The sequence below is a fragment of the Coptis chinensis genome, chromosome 2, assembly GCF_015680905.1.
Source record: "Coptis chinensis isolate HL-2020 chromosome 2, ASM1568090v1, whole genome shotgun sequence".
Lineage (NCBI taxonomy): Eukaryota > Viridiplantae > Streptophyta > Magnoliopsida > Ranunculales > Ranunculaceae > Coptis > Coptis chinensis.
Window position 1 is genome coordinate 67,953,834 of NC_141457.1, and position 14,480 is coordinate 67,968,313.

The following is a 14,480-nucleotide window of genomic DNA, read 5'->3' on the forward strand; positions in this document are numbered from 1 at the left end:
GGATGCTTGTACTCTTAATTCGGATACAATAACGGGCACTTACGTGCATTGTACATTGCTTTAAATCATCAATGAGTGAGATTCATTTTTAAATCAACAAACTCAATGGATTGGGTAATGACATTGTATGTAAGGTGTCTTTGATTGATTATAGAAGAATCCGTGACCCCTTGAAGTCGGGTTGATGATGTCCCCTTGAGGAGCTCATAAGGATTGTCATGTAAACCCTGTAGGTGGATTTATTCCGACATGACAATGAGGTTGAGTGGTACTACTCAAGGACATAAGAAGTTGATTGATGTAGTTGTCAGTAACTTGACTTAATCAACGGACATTCGATATCTTAAACACGGGGAGATCAACAAGCATATAATATAGAGCCCATAAACATAACACGTAATTTGGGATTAGGGCGGTAGTACAACAATGACCTTTAGTGGAATAAGCCATTTGTTGACGGACTTGGGCCGTGTGTTCTAGGCGAACATGGGAAGCCCAAGCCCATTAGGAGGCCCAACCCTAATTTCTCCTCATAGTCCCTGTTGTAGCCTATAAATAGAAACCCTTCTCTCCTGGCCGAATTCACAATTCATTTTTTCATTTTTGATTGGAAAAGGGAGGCAAGGAAAGAGAGAAAGAAAGGGTTGGTATACTATGGAAGCCTTCCATTCTTTGGGGAATAACAGTGTTGGACTTGATGAAAGTGTTATGAAATGATAGACTTAACTCCACTGTTAGTAGATGTGCTTAAAAACCAATTACATAATTTAACAAGAACTTTGCTTGGGCGATGGTTATAAAAACATTTACAGCACTACTAGTTATTTTAAGTTAATCATAGACTTGGTAAGCACCTTTTTGTCAATTAATTTTATACCTTGTATATTCGTATAGCAAATATGGAAGGAGGCTGTATTATTCTATATTTAATGGTATATAGTGATACTGTGTACATAAAAAAGTGTATTAGATTGTATGTCTCTTAAGTCCTCGAGAAAACCCTTTTCTCTGTCTTGAAATCTTAGGCATGTTGTTTGACTAGGAATGACGCCATCTATTGTACTGATTTTATTGGACTTTTCTATTCATTTTAGCTTACTTACAAAGTTTAGGGAAGTCATTTGGAGGGTTGTATGAATTAGAACTCTGATTAATTAGTTTGCTGGTCACCAACACTTGAGTAGTTAAGTTTCAGCTCAAAAGCTCAAAAGGGCGTAAGGAATATTATTTTTGTTAGTAGTTAAGCAAGGTATATTATTTTTGTTAAAGTTTCTTGAAATGAAGAAATTTACTTTGAACGTTGACATGAACTTTGGATTTTATCACTTTTAAATAGTTAACCATAAGTTATATCTATTTGGTCTCTTGGCTTTCACTACACCATAATAGGATATTTGCAACACAGCCCTTTTTTGCTTTGCAACGGTTATTTGCCGTTAGCAAGTTGCCAACGCTATATAAGCGTTGGTAATGTTGTTAAGTGTTGCTTTAATTCGGATGAATTTCATGAATTTATTTCCAACGCTTAAAAAACGTTTTAGAAGTGTTACAAATAAAAATTTTGAAAATTTCGCAAAATAGGGAAACAAAAAAAAATCGCACTCTATTATTTCGGTCGAAATATAAAAGATAACTTTAGTCTCTCTCCTCTCTCTTACCGCCGCTACACTATGACACTAGGTCTCCTCCCTCTCTCTCACTGCCATATTATTTCATCCATCGAGCAGAAAGAAGAGAGCCGTGGGAATGAAGATCACGTGAACATCATCCGTGATTACAGATCTAAGATCGAGACTGAACTATCATCCATCTGTGATGGTATTCTTCGCTTCTTTGGATACCCGACTCATTCCTTCGCTTCTTCGGTGATTCAAGGTCTTTTATCTCAAAATGAAGGGTGATTATCATCGTTATCTCACTGAGTTTAAAACAGTCTTGAACGTAAAGAAGGCTGGCTGAATCTACTCTCTCTCTGCTACAAAGCCGCCAGTTCACTTTCTAAGTTTTTTTTTTTTTAATTAATTAATTTCAGATCTGATAAATTAGGGTTAGGGTTTCATATTATTGATTTTTTTTTTGCGGATATCTTTGCTTTGTGGTGAACTTGCTCTAACTCACCCGATCCGACTCTTACGATCGTGCTTGCAATCTTGCAAAACAGTTTGCATTTCATGCTATGTGTGTTGATTTGGAATGGTTTGAAAAGTTGTAACCTTTTGTGGTTGGTGACAAAAGGTCATAACCGTTGAAATCTTGTGTGAAAGTCCGTTAACGAAAAACACACTCACACACACTCACACACTCACTCAAAAAAAATGGAGACCAGAACACTACTACAATCCTCAATTACCACAAGTTTGAATTTCTACACCCACCAATTAAGCTCACTCTCCTTGATCAATACTAAACCATTTCATTTTCAAAGAACTCACACAACCTCATTGCCACCTGCGAAAGTAACAAAGCCCATCACTCCTACTTTAAGAATATCTCCCTCAAGATGCTTACTCCAAGATGAACAACTTCCCGGTAAATAACTTCATTCATTGTTGAATTTTCCCCTACTTTATTTTTGAATGTTTCTATTTCTTATTCCGCGTGTTTGTGTTATAGGTGTGGATAAAAATGTTGTGGGGCAAGACCACTCAGTTGCAGTCCTTTTTTATTCAAGAAACATGTACAACATCTGTAAATGAAGAATAATATGTTCTATTTTATGTACAAAATTTTGATGCAGAATAAGGCAGCAGAGATATCGAGCCAATTAAAAGGAATATCCATATTTCTTATAGGTAAGTGTATGATTCATTTAACAATGCGCGTATATGTATGTTTATTGTATGTTTATCTCTAGTGAATGATATTGTTTTGTAGGGATAAATAACAACATAAAAGCTAAACTTCGAAATGTTTTAGCGATATGCTAAGATATTACTACTTTGGAGTAAAGGTTTCTTTATCACGTGTCACTTAATACTAACCGGTATTTTGACTTGTAAAAAGATCATTTGGTTATTAATGTGTTATGTGTTTGATTTTCTGTAATCGATGATATAGTCGGTAGAAGCAGGTCAGCTTTGGTGGTGAAGCACCGCCAAATCTTTCCGAGAAAAGATGATAAAGGATTCCTTGAATCTGAGGTGACTTCCACTTCTCTCAATACCATTTGCTAGAAGATTTTTTACAGGATTATACAATCGCACGTAGGTTTGGCATCCGATTAAGGAATATACCGTGGTTGCAACAATGTGTTATAAGAGTGATGCTTATATGGCGGATCGGAAATCTTGAGGCAACTATCATCAATGGGCGTCCGGTGATTTCTTACCGGAGATGGTGCGCTAAAGAGCTCAACCAATTTGTAAGGATATACTGCATGAGTTTAGTCCTCTGTTTTAGCCATTTTCATGGTTAAATCTACTTGCTACTCTACTTTAGTCTAATGTTGTTTAGTGCCTCTATCAGTATAGGTCCTTCATGAGACATGGTATTTCAATTTGGATAGATGTTCCAATAGTTGTACTAGCTAAAGACGTCAAAGAAAGTGGGAATCAACCCCCTTCTGATGATGTTATATTAAACTCTGATCCTTCAAAGGTTAGATTCACCCAAGCTTATTGTTAACTAACTCTATCTTTATTTCTTAAGAAATATGATATCCTTACTAATATGAATATCCGTACAAGTAGGGTTTATGTGTTTTGTAAAGCGTCCTCACTTTTGATGCAAGAGTAAAATGAAGATCATAATTGTAATAATAATAATAATAGTAATCAAGAATCTTTTCAGATCAAAGCTGCTAAACAATGAAGTCTTGTTTCCTGCTCTCCTTCATCTCTCCTTTCTTCTGCTTCCAATAACGATGACTCTCTTTTCGAGTTTTTATCTCTCCGCTATTGGGTAACTATTTCTACTTGTTTTTTTTTTCTTTATATAATGTGGAGTAAACTGATGATGATTGTCTACTTGCCAGAATTATAATGTTGTGAATTATGATGAGAAAGTAGTTGATGGATTCTATGATGTGTATGGAATTGCGTCCAATTCAACTAAGCAAGGGAAAATGCCTTTATTGGTGGACTTACACGCCACGTCCATTTCGGATAGTTATGATTATGAAGTGATTTTAGTTAACCGTCTTATTGATCCTGCACTGCAAGAACTTCAGAGGACAGTAGTTTCGTTGTCTGCGGAATGTAGAGTGTTGGAGCTTGGTCCGATTGTTAGTGGTTTGGTTCAGAATATTGCTAATTTGGTTGTTAATACTATGGGTGGTCCAGTTATTGGTGATGCTGAGGAAATACTTAGAAGATGGACGATTAGGAGTTATGAATTAAGAAGTTTTCTTAATACCATTGTTCTCCCTCTTGGTTGCCTTGACATTGGACTTTCGCGTCATAGGGCCTTGCTTTTTAAGGTAATATCTCCAAGTCTTTATCCATGCAATGTGTTTTTTTGTATGTTTTTTATCGCAAGTATGATAATTGCCTCTTGTTTGTTTTAGTCAAGGGTTATAAAGAAGATGTGGGGGTTTTTTTTTTTTAGCTCATACACTTTTGGGATGTAGACTAGATTTGCATCTTATGAACTCGAGTGGTTTTGTCGTCGTGATAACTGTTATATAGGACCATCTTGTGATATTCTTATGCATCATTATCATTACATTACTAACATATTCTTTATTACTTTACTCCTTGAAACTTGAAAGAGATGAAATAATCCATGATACCCATGTTCCAGTTTGTTAATAGATGTATAAATCGTAGAAAGGATTGCTCTAGTTGCCCTGTTCTGCTTTATAGCTAAGTTTCATTGACACGGATACGGAGTGTCTGACACGGGGATAAATAAAAAAAATTATATCCATCACATACAATATGTGTCTGTGCTGTGTCCGACAAGACACGTGTATACATATCCGACACGGATTAGTTTTAAATGGTGTGTCCATGTAACATAGTTTTATTGTAGTTCCATACATTCCAGTTTCTTTGAATAACTCTTACCTGGCTATACTTCAGATGTAAGCAATATAGCTTAGTTTGACGTAGTTGCACCCCTCCCTTGTTTTCTGTTTTTCATACTGGTGTGAAGTTTTTTTGGTATTTGGATCAATGAAAGGATGAGTAACACACACCCAATTAAAGTAGAGTAAATGCTCAGGTTGTTGCAGTGCATTTTTTTCACAATATTCTTGCCAGAGGGTGTTTTTTTTTGTCAGTATCCAGTGAAGATGAAGAGTTCTATTAATCAAAATTTCATAATTAAGGAAGGTAGAGATAAGTCTACGTAACATGTTCTTCTATTTATGGTATTTAATTAAGACACCCGACAAGGACTTACCTTGGATAACTAAGACTCCCCATTGGAAAATGACCATACCGCCAAATTTACAAAGATCAATCTATTTATTATATTGTTTTAATTTACATCATATCGTGGTACAAATGATCGATGTTGGCTCAATTGTTTTAAAGCAATTTAGAAATGTAAAGCATCCTACTTGTTTGTTTACAATGAACTTTCTCGAGTAGATAATTTTCTTTGTGGCGTAACATGGATTTGCTTGCTAGTTGTCGATCGAAAGTTTCCTGGATGTTTCAGATTTTAACTTAGGCGTCAAATTTATTGAATATGTACTTCTTGTGCTAGGTTCTAGCTGATCGGGATCGATCTTCCATGTAGGCTTGTGAAGGGAAGCTACTACACCGGGTAATCGATGAGGAGCTGTGAACTTGATTAAAGTTGATCCGCGAAAGGTAATGCCGATATTCTGCTTGAGTGCCCTTTCTGATATCTCTGATATACACTTAAATAGGCTGTTTGGGGGATGTTTTTATTAATTTGTGGTGCTGCAGTTTTTATGTGGTATCCCATTGCTGAAACTCATTTCTGAAATTTACTTCCTTTTATTGGGTAATTATTTGGTGTCATTTATGTTATATGATATGGATATTTGGAGCTCTTTTATATAGTGGATCCACATCCAAAACTACGTGTGTGGTCTTTTTACCTTTTTAGTGGTGTCCATACGACCTTTTGTTTGTTTTTTCTTTCTTAACTTTTTGAAAAGCACAACATGCAGTTAATAGGACTGTTTATGTGCTGTCTGTAACTCTTTGTACATCAGCGCCTACATGTGTAATTTGTATTAAAGTAATGTAGGTCTATTTCTCGTTTGTAACTCATAGAGGCATAAAGTCATTCAAGATGGATATCTTAATTCTTCCTTAGTTACATTCTGCGATATTATTGTCATTTCTTTGTAGTCTCTGGGGTAAATAAATCCATATCCAAACATGGAACATTCTTGGATGAATATCGAATGATGCGGTGAATATATAATTGATCGATGGGAGCTCCCGAGCACTTATTCCTGCTAAAATTCCCAAGAACCATCTCCGAGTTCTGCTTTAGACATAATGAGCTCCATAACCATTGATGAGAGAGTCAAGGAGTCAAAAGTGGAAAACGAAAATATCCTTGACCTTCCCCGAATTACAAATGAAATGCGGGATCACAATTCCTCGACTCGATCTTGCTCTAGTAGTTGGTAGTTCGATGCCAAATGAAACTCTAAGTGCAGTTGGCCCCTCAAAGGGAGATGGTTCGAATCTTGCAGAGAAAAATCAAACTGAGAGATTTGAACATGAATTTGGCAAGCTTCTTCCTACTCTTCGCAGATCACGTGAAGGCTCGTCTGAAGTTAGTGCAAAACCTTCACCTGCTCAAAAGATGAAAGTTAAAGATGTCTCCAAATATGTGATAAGTTCCTACATTTTGTAGATTTACCATAGTTTGTTTTTGTTATGTAACTTTATAATCTAATTTGATGAATGCTTTTAAGGTGTTTTTTTTCCAATGTGTGTTTCATCTTGGAAAGCGTGTTTCTTTTCCAATGTAGTTTTCGCTTCATCTTTATGATTGAATTTCGTTGTTCCTATCTGCTATATTTCTGGTATCAGTTTCCACGAGGGAACACGTTTAAAATATATGAGAAATTATTTTTTTTTCATCAGTAACCAATCAGCAACGGTTTATAACCGTTACAAACGATTTTTAAATTATTTTTTTTAATCACTAACAACTTTGCAACGGTTAAGAACCGTTGGTAATATTTTTAACAAATTACCAACGCTTAAAAAGCGTTTGTGAAATCAAACAACCGTTGCAAAGGTTTTAAATTGTAAACAAAATAGTTATAAAAAGCGTTGGAAATTTATGTTTGCAACGGTTAATAACCGTTGAAAATTTCTGTTTGCAACGCTTATTAACCGTTGTAAATATTTCCAACACTTTGCCCACGCCATATTTGCAACACTTAAAAAGCGTTGCGAAAATTATTAGCAACGGTTTTTTGCCGTTGCAAATAGCCTGTTATGGTGTAGTGTTTATAATACTGTTCTTCACTCTCTAAAATTTGTGAAGTAAAGTAACTACGAATTCTTAGGTCTAAATACGGTTTAGATACATGTTATTGATTATTTGGGGTCATGAGGATTTGTTTTTAAAGTTACTGCTCTCAAAAAAAAATCCTTAGTTCATCTTGTTTCATTAACATAATGCTTGTATTTGCAGGTTATGTTGGAGATGACAAGGCAACTACTTCTACGATAGATTCAGATGGATGGTTAAAGACTGGTGACTTATGCTATATAGATTCTGATGGCTTCCTCTACATTGTTGATAGACTAAAGGAATTAATAAAATATAAGGCATACTAGGTACCATTTAACCTGTTTAGATTGATCACATTAAGTTAGTATCTATTGATTTATCACATCATAACCAATATTGTGAGATAATTTACGTGTCCTCTAGCCGAGTTGGAACATCCGCTTCATCCACCCAAAAATTGCTGATGTTGCTCTAATCCCGTATGTGTTTGACAAATTTAACTTTGCTATACTTCTTCTTCTTGCATATGTTAAAATGTTGGGCAACCTTGTAAGAAAATAACAATTGACATGCACAGAAGACAAAATATACCTATAAGTAAATGAATTTGATGATCACACTACATTTTCCTTAACAATGTACACGTGGAAACTAGCTCTGTAGAAAATCTGAAGTTTTTGAACTATCAAACAATTTTGTGTTTTGTTTTTGTTGTAAAATTTACTAATTACGAGTTCGCGATCGTCGCGTTAAATGCTAATTGATTTTCCATGTTGTTAACTTGTCTGCTCATAATTTTCTCGATTCACTCTTTTGCATTACTATGATAGGTACCATGTTGAAGAAGCAGGGCAGATTCCCATGGCATTTGTTGTGAGAAAACCTGGTAGTAATCTAAGTGCAGCTCAAGTCTTGGAGTTCGTTGGAAAACAGGCATGCTTAGTTAAGACAAAGAGATTCATTTTAAATGCTTATCTTGGTTTTCTTTTATCAGTAATAGCGTATTAAAATCCCTGAATATCATGCATCATCATATGATAAATTATTTTGCTTCTTAGTGCTACGGACAGAACTCAATGCAGCTCCGACAAATTTAATTGTGTTTGCTAAAGCTTGGGTTATGTGGTTGGACATTGAAGTGAAAAATTGAGATATAATTCTTACTAGCCAGATTGGAGTAGCCTTCCAATAAGCTCTAGGCTGCTTAATATCATTCACTCTCTATTATCTTGAGTTGAAATATTTGCTATAGCATTTCAAAGTTGTCTCAAACTTGAATGGTTCAATATGCTCCTTTTCATGAATTTTTTTTTGCTAATTTTCTATGATACTTTTGAATCTTTTATCTGGTTTACTGTGTATGTATGTTTTCCTCATTACCACTATTCGACTTTCGTCTTTCCTTAGATCATTCTAGATTTGGTTTTAAATTTTAAGAGATTTCCAGCCTGTAGGTAGCAAACCAGATGAAGGCAAAATTGTAGGAGATCCCTTGTCAAATCTTGGGAAAGGCGGGGTCTTTGTTCTCATGGTTTGCGTGACATGTGGTAAGAGAGGTGATCGCTGGACTGCACAATGCCCTTTCAAGGATCTTGCTCAACCACTAGAAAGCTTTGTCGACAAACCTCCCGCTTCTGAAACCATAGCACCTAGTTACGCACATCAAAGGGAGCTTATGTTCCTCCTAGTCGAGGGTGGAGCTGACAGAGTGGACATGATATGAGGCGTAGGAATGATGAGAACTTCGGTTAGATGTTACCAATCTCTCGAGAGGACACGCCAGAAGCTTGACCTCGCAAGATCTCTTCAAAGACTTTTGGTCTTGTGAGCCGTGTTTACATTGCTTACGACTAGAAAACTGGCATGAGCAAAGGCTTTGGTTTTGTCAACTTTGTACACAAAGGTGACACCGAGAAGGCTATTGCAAAGCTTAATGGTTATGGTTATGACAACCTTATCCTTAGAGTAGAGTGGGCTGTGGCAAGAACAAACTAGATTGTTAGTTGCTCCTTTTCTGAGTCAGTATGTGGTCTGATGGTAACTGTTTTTTTTTTATATGTATGACACTATCAAGTTTTTATATCTTATATTGATGCCTATATTTTTATAATAATATTTAATTGATTGGTAGCTTTGTATTTTGTTATTCATTTGTTGATTAAGTTTGTGGAATGTGATCTTTATATCATATTTGATATGACTAGATGTGCATGGTGGACATTATTTGACCCAGGATTTTATTTTATTTTTTATTTTTTTTTGTGGCTACAATTTACTAATGGATATTTCCGTTACAAACAATAGTTAGTAAATAGCATATCCATTACTAACGGATATATCCGTTAGAAATGGCAAATTTAATCGGGCCACCTAACAATTGGCTATCTGTTACAAAGAATTTTAGTAACGGATATAACCGTTACTAAAATTATTTTAGTAACGGTTATATCCGTTAGTGATTTTGGCCTAAGTGACAGTAACACCCCAGAGCTAACGGATATAACCGTTAGTAAAAATATAAGTAACGGATATAACTGTTAGTAAACGCCTTTTCTGGTGTAGTGATAGGAAGGTTCATGCTCATCTAGGGTCTATATACAAAAGCAAAGGTAATAGATAAGTTCAAAACTAAGATAAGGTTAAGCTAATGCAATACTAAAGTGTGACGACTTAGCCTTGAACCATCCATCTGAGTAATCAAAACTCGTCTAAAATACCAATATGTTGGCATTCCCTATTATGGTTTATTTCTTATAAACATTCCAGTACACAAGCAAGATGAACAAATAGTCGACAGTGTATTTCAAGTACACATAATCATCGCTTTCCAGATGCTAGATATCATCTTGTGTGTCATGTCATGTATTTAACCATGCATGGAACAAATGAATGTATATATCCATGTTTAACAGTTAAGCACTTCCGGTTATTGATCACAGATATCATTAATTGAAATAGTATTCTAAAAAGTTGTTTCTATAGCATGTATGACAATCAATCATTACCACTTATATTTTATAATTCAAATTCAATTCAAATAAGTTGCACCAGTAGCTAAATATAACAACTCGTACCTTCTATTTTATTTTGAGGTACTTGAAAACAACTAAAAAAAAATAGACATGCATACGGTTCGGTAGACAACACTCACGAAGAATTATATATATAGCAAAATGATTTTTGGATGTCAATAACTCATTATGGCTTTAATCAAACTAAATCATTTCTTTATATATCAATGATTCCAATCAACCAAATAATCAAATTACTAACTAATATATATATAAATCAATCAAACAAATTTTTAAAATTAAAAGATTTAGACTATTCACCGATATTAATCGAAAAGTGAAAACCTTTGTTTACATAACAAACTCGAAATCCGGCGAACTCAAAAACCGGCGTTAAGAAAGTCTTCCTCCTTCGAAACCTTCTCTTTACCACTCTTGAGGCAGTAGCACTTTATCTCTCTCTTCACTTTTTACGTCTCTTTTTGTTTTATTAACTTTTGTATTCTTTTTCTTTTTGGTTCTCCCATTTTTGTTTATTTTTTCAAAAGAAATAATAGGGTTCAGCAAAAACCAAAACACCCGAAACCCCCATCCTTTATTCCTAACAACTACTAATCCCACTTCCCACGTTTTTATCTTTCTATCTTTATCTTTATCGTATCTTTATCTTTATCTTTATCCTTTATTTTTATTTTTATTTTTATTATTATTTAACTTTATATATATTTAATATAAACAATATATGGGAATAAAAATAGGGGTGTTATAGTTTGTTTTTATAACAATAACATGTAGATAAGAATTTAATATAAGGGTGTTATACAATTTAAAGCATGACTGGAATCACAGTCCAAATATTTAATAAATAAGTTGAAAACATTTAGAATACAAACAAAATTGTACTTGGAAAGTGCAACATTATTGAATGCAAACATAAGTCAATGTATGTGCTTCAGTCAATGTGCTCTAGTCAAAACACAACATAATTAAATACAAACAAAAAACAAATAGTCAAAATAAGACAAAATGGTTACTAATAAACACCTAAAACTGTAATATAAAACTTCGTGGAGACATATCATTTTGGTTAATTATGTGCTTAATAATCACGAAATAATTATATTTTCATGTTTTTACAGGTTTTAGCAGTCAACGTAAAAATGATGATAAAACCAATATTTAAGCACAGAATAGTGTTTTTACCTGAAGTATTCATATTCAGCCCATGTGAAGCTCAACAAATCTTGACTAAAGCTCGGGGACTCAAACAACACATATCCAGGTCAGAACTAGATTAACGTACAAAAAAATCATTAAACTACCGACGCTCATATCTTTTGAACCTAGACTCCGATTTCGGTAAGTGACTTGTCAAAACAATTAGTGCGACAAGCTCTATGCAAAAACGAGACTTTGTAAAAACTCAATATCTGGACCCACCACTGGTCAAAGCACGTGGGGCCTACTATGCAGACCCACACAATTGAGCTTCTCCATTATGGAGCAAGTCAAGTTTCCATTATTGGCACAACACACCATGCCACAAAACAAATATCTAATGAAGACTTTTGTACACATTTTAATTCCATTTTGTCTTGATTATGAATATGGATAGGATAGAAATAAATAGATAGGATGGAAAATAAATGAGAAGGATGAAAGAAAGAGAGTCTTCTCTTGATATGCTTAGAAAGGAGTTGGAGTCTTTATAACTTACTTTCACATATTTTTTCTCCAAGTTTCATTTTTTTTCCAAGTTTGATAGTTTTTTGAAGTGAAGAACTTGTAATAGTTTTAATGAAGGAAACTTTAATATTATAATAAAATATTTTCTTCTAGTTTAATTTTTGGACTTCTTCTTCTTCTTCTTCTTTTTTAATTTCAAGTCATTTCATTTTAGAAAACATCTTAGTCCCATGATCTTAGGCTAAATCTCTCCCTAGAGAAGGGATAATGAAGCCTTAGTAAATAGAGCTATCACAATGTCACCTACTAACTTGTGATGCCACAATAACTCGATTGACCTGTGTAAAAAACATGCTAATGGGTCGACTCTCTTTTTCTTAGTTTGAGTTTGAGTCTCATTTTCATTCAGTCGCAGTCTCATTACTTTACTCCGACCCTGCCTTACTCTCTTAGAGCATTCCCAATGTTGGTGACTTGAGAATACATTCAGACGAAATGAAACATCCTGTTCGAAGTTTATCCCGTCCAAAGTTTAAAGTCACTTATGTGTAGCAAGTTGCTAATTTGGGAATATACTCTTAAAAAATGACTACGAGTACCTGAAAGCCAAGTTCACTATGGGTCTGTACACTGATCTTCACCACGGTCCAGAATCCACAAGTCCACAACCATCCTCATCCCAAACATTCATTACCCCCAAAAACCGCCATCTATCACGAAATATCACGATGGAATTTATATGTTATGAACTACACCGAGTTCGTGAATAGTATCGAGTTCACAACCTAGTTCACTGAATAATAAATGGAAACAAACTGAAAATAAAGGATAAACAAAACAATCTCTCTGATTCAAAAAGAATGCAGAGCCTAATCTCTATTTCACTGAAACTAGAGCCTGAGTTCTTAACTATTTTCTACTTAGCTTTCTCTATCATTTTTCATTACATATAGCACTTGCTTTCTCTCTCTTCTACAACCTCATGATATCTAGGCCATACACGTGGCATCATCTAGTATCACCTAACTCTAAAAAGACTGAAATACTAAACTACCCTAGTGCATTTAAAGTAAGACACACATAACCTTTGCCATGTCTTGGGACATGACAATACCTTCCCCTCTAAACATCCTTGTCCTCAAGGATGAATGTTTGGGATCTTATACTGCTTGTACATGAGTCCAGTCATTAGCCACTGCTTATCTATCTTTTTCGCAACTACGGTGGCTTGACTCTTCAAGGCACCATTTTCACCATGCAACTTGATAACATCCATAGTAGTCGTAGCCAATCTTGCACCATGCACCTAAAAAGTAAGCATCCCCGTCATTAAATAAATGAAGTACTTTATCTAAATTCTCATTCTCTTCACCATCCTTATAATGCTCACTTGGCACCAAGTCTGCCACGACAAGTCGTATGCCTCTAACATGGCCATTTACAGCTGCAAAATGAAGAGTTGTTCTTCCACTGAGATAGTCTACTCGAGTAACATTGCTTTTGAAGCACAACTTCCCAGTGTCCATGCCGGCACGCATGCATCAACAATCTGCCCACAGTAATTCTTTGAATTCACATCTACCCCATTCTCAAGTAACAATGCTACAATGTCAATGTACCCTCTTGCAACAACAAAATGAAGAGGGGAATTGAGACCACCAAATGTAGAGTACTTAGCAAGACATGGATTGAATTCCAGTTGCATCTTCGCTTCCACTAAATCTCCATCTCTCTCTGCTGATACCAATCTATCTCCTGAAACATAACCTTTCCCTTCACCAGTGCTAGTGTTTTCGTCAATGCGAAAACAAATTAGTTCTGGGTTTGGCTTTTGCTGCTTCTTGAAATTGCAACCAACAAGAGCTGAAGTATTGCTTTGATTGAGTATCCTTACAGGGGTTGTTGAAGGAGTGTACCTGACCAAATCTGGGAGACTACCAACATGAGAAATCAGACAAGCCCTAACAATTTCACCAATAAGAGAAGCGAAATTAGGTGTGTTGTCATTCATTTCATTCACCAAATATTCATGGAGCCTCATTCTGTACCCAGCAAGTATCATGACCTTCCCAACAAATTGTTCAACATTGATCAATGCCTTTATAAAAAAATCTTGTCCTATGGGGGAGGCTACTTCTACAATTTCCCTTCCCAAAATCGAACTTCTCACCAATTCAAAAAGTGGGGGGCACACACGGCAAAGTAGAAATGCCACAAACTCTTGCACCAAAGGGTCACCATGCAGAGGATGAATGTGACTTGGAAGGTCTAAAGATTCCAAATTAATTCTTTCACCATTATCAAGAATCCATTCGGTATTAAGCTCGAAGAAAGGAATTTGCCTCTTAAGACCATACCACATAGATGAGCTCTTATAGTATGAGA

The 14,480-nt window shown here is 35.2% G+C and overlaps 1 pseudogene; it reads left to right on the plus strand.

Moving 5' to 3' along the window:
* Window positions 1-6,504: 6,504 nt before the first annotated feature.
* LOC147517344 (uncharacterized) lies at window positions 6,505-9,478 on the plus strand (annotated as a pseudogene).
* The last annotated feature ends 5,002 nt before the right edge of the window (window positions 9,479-14,480 follow it).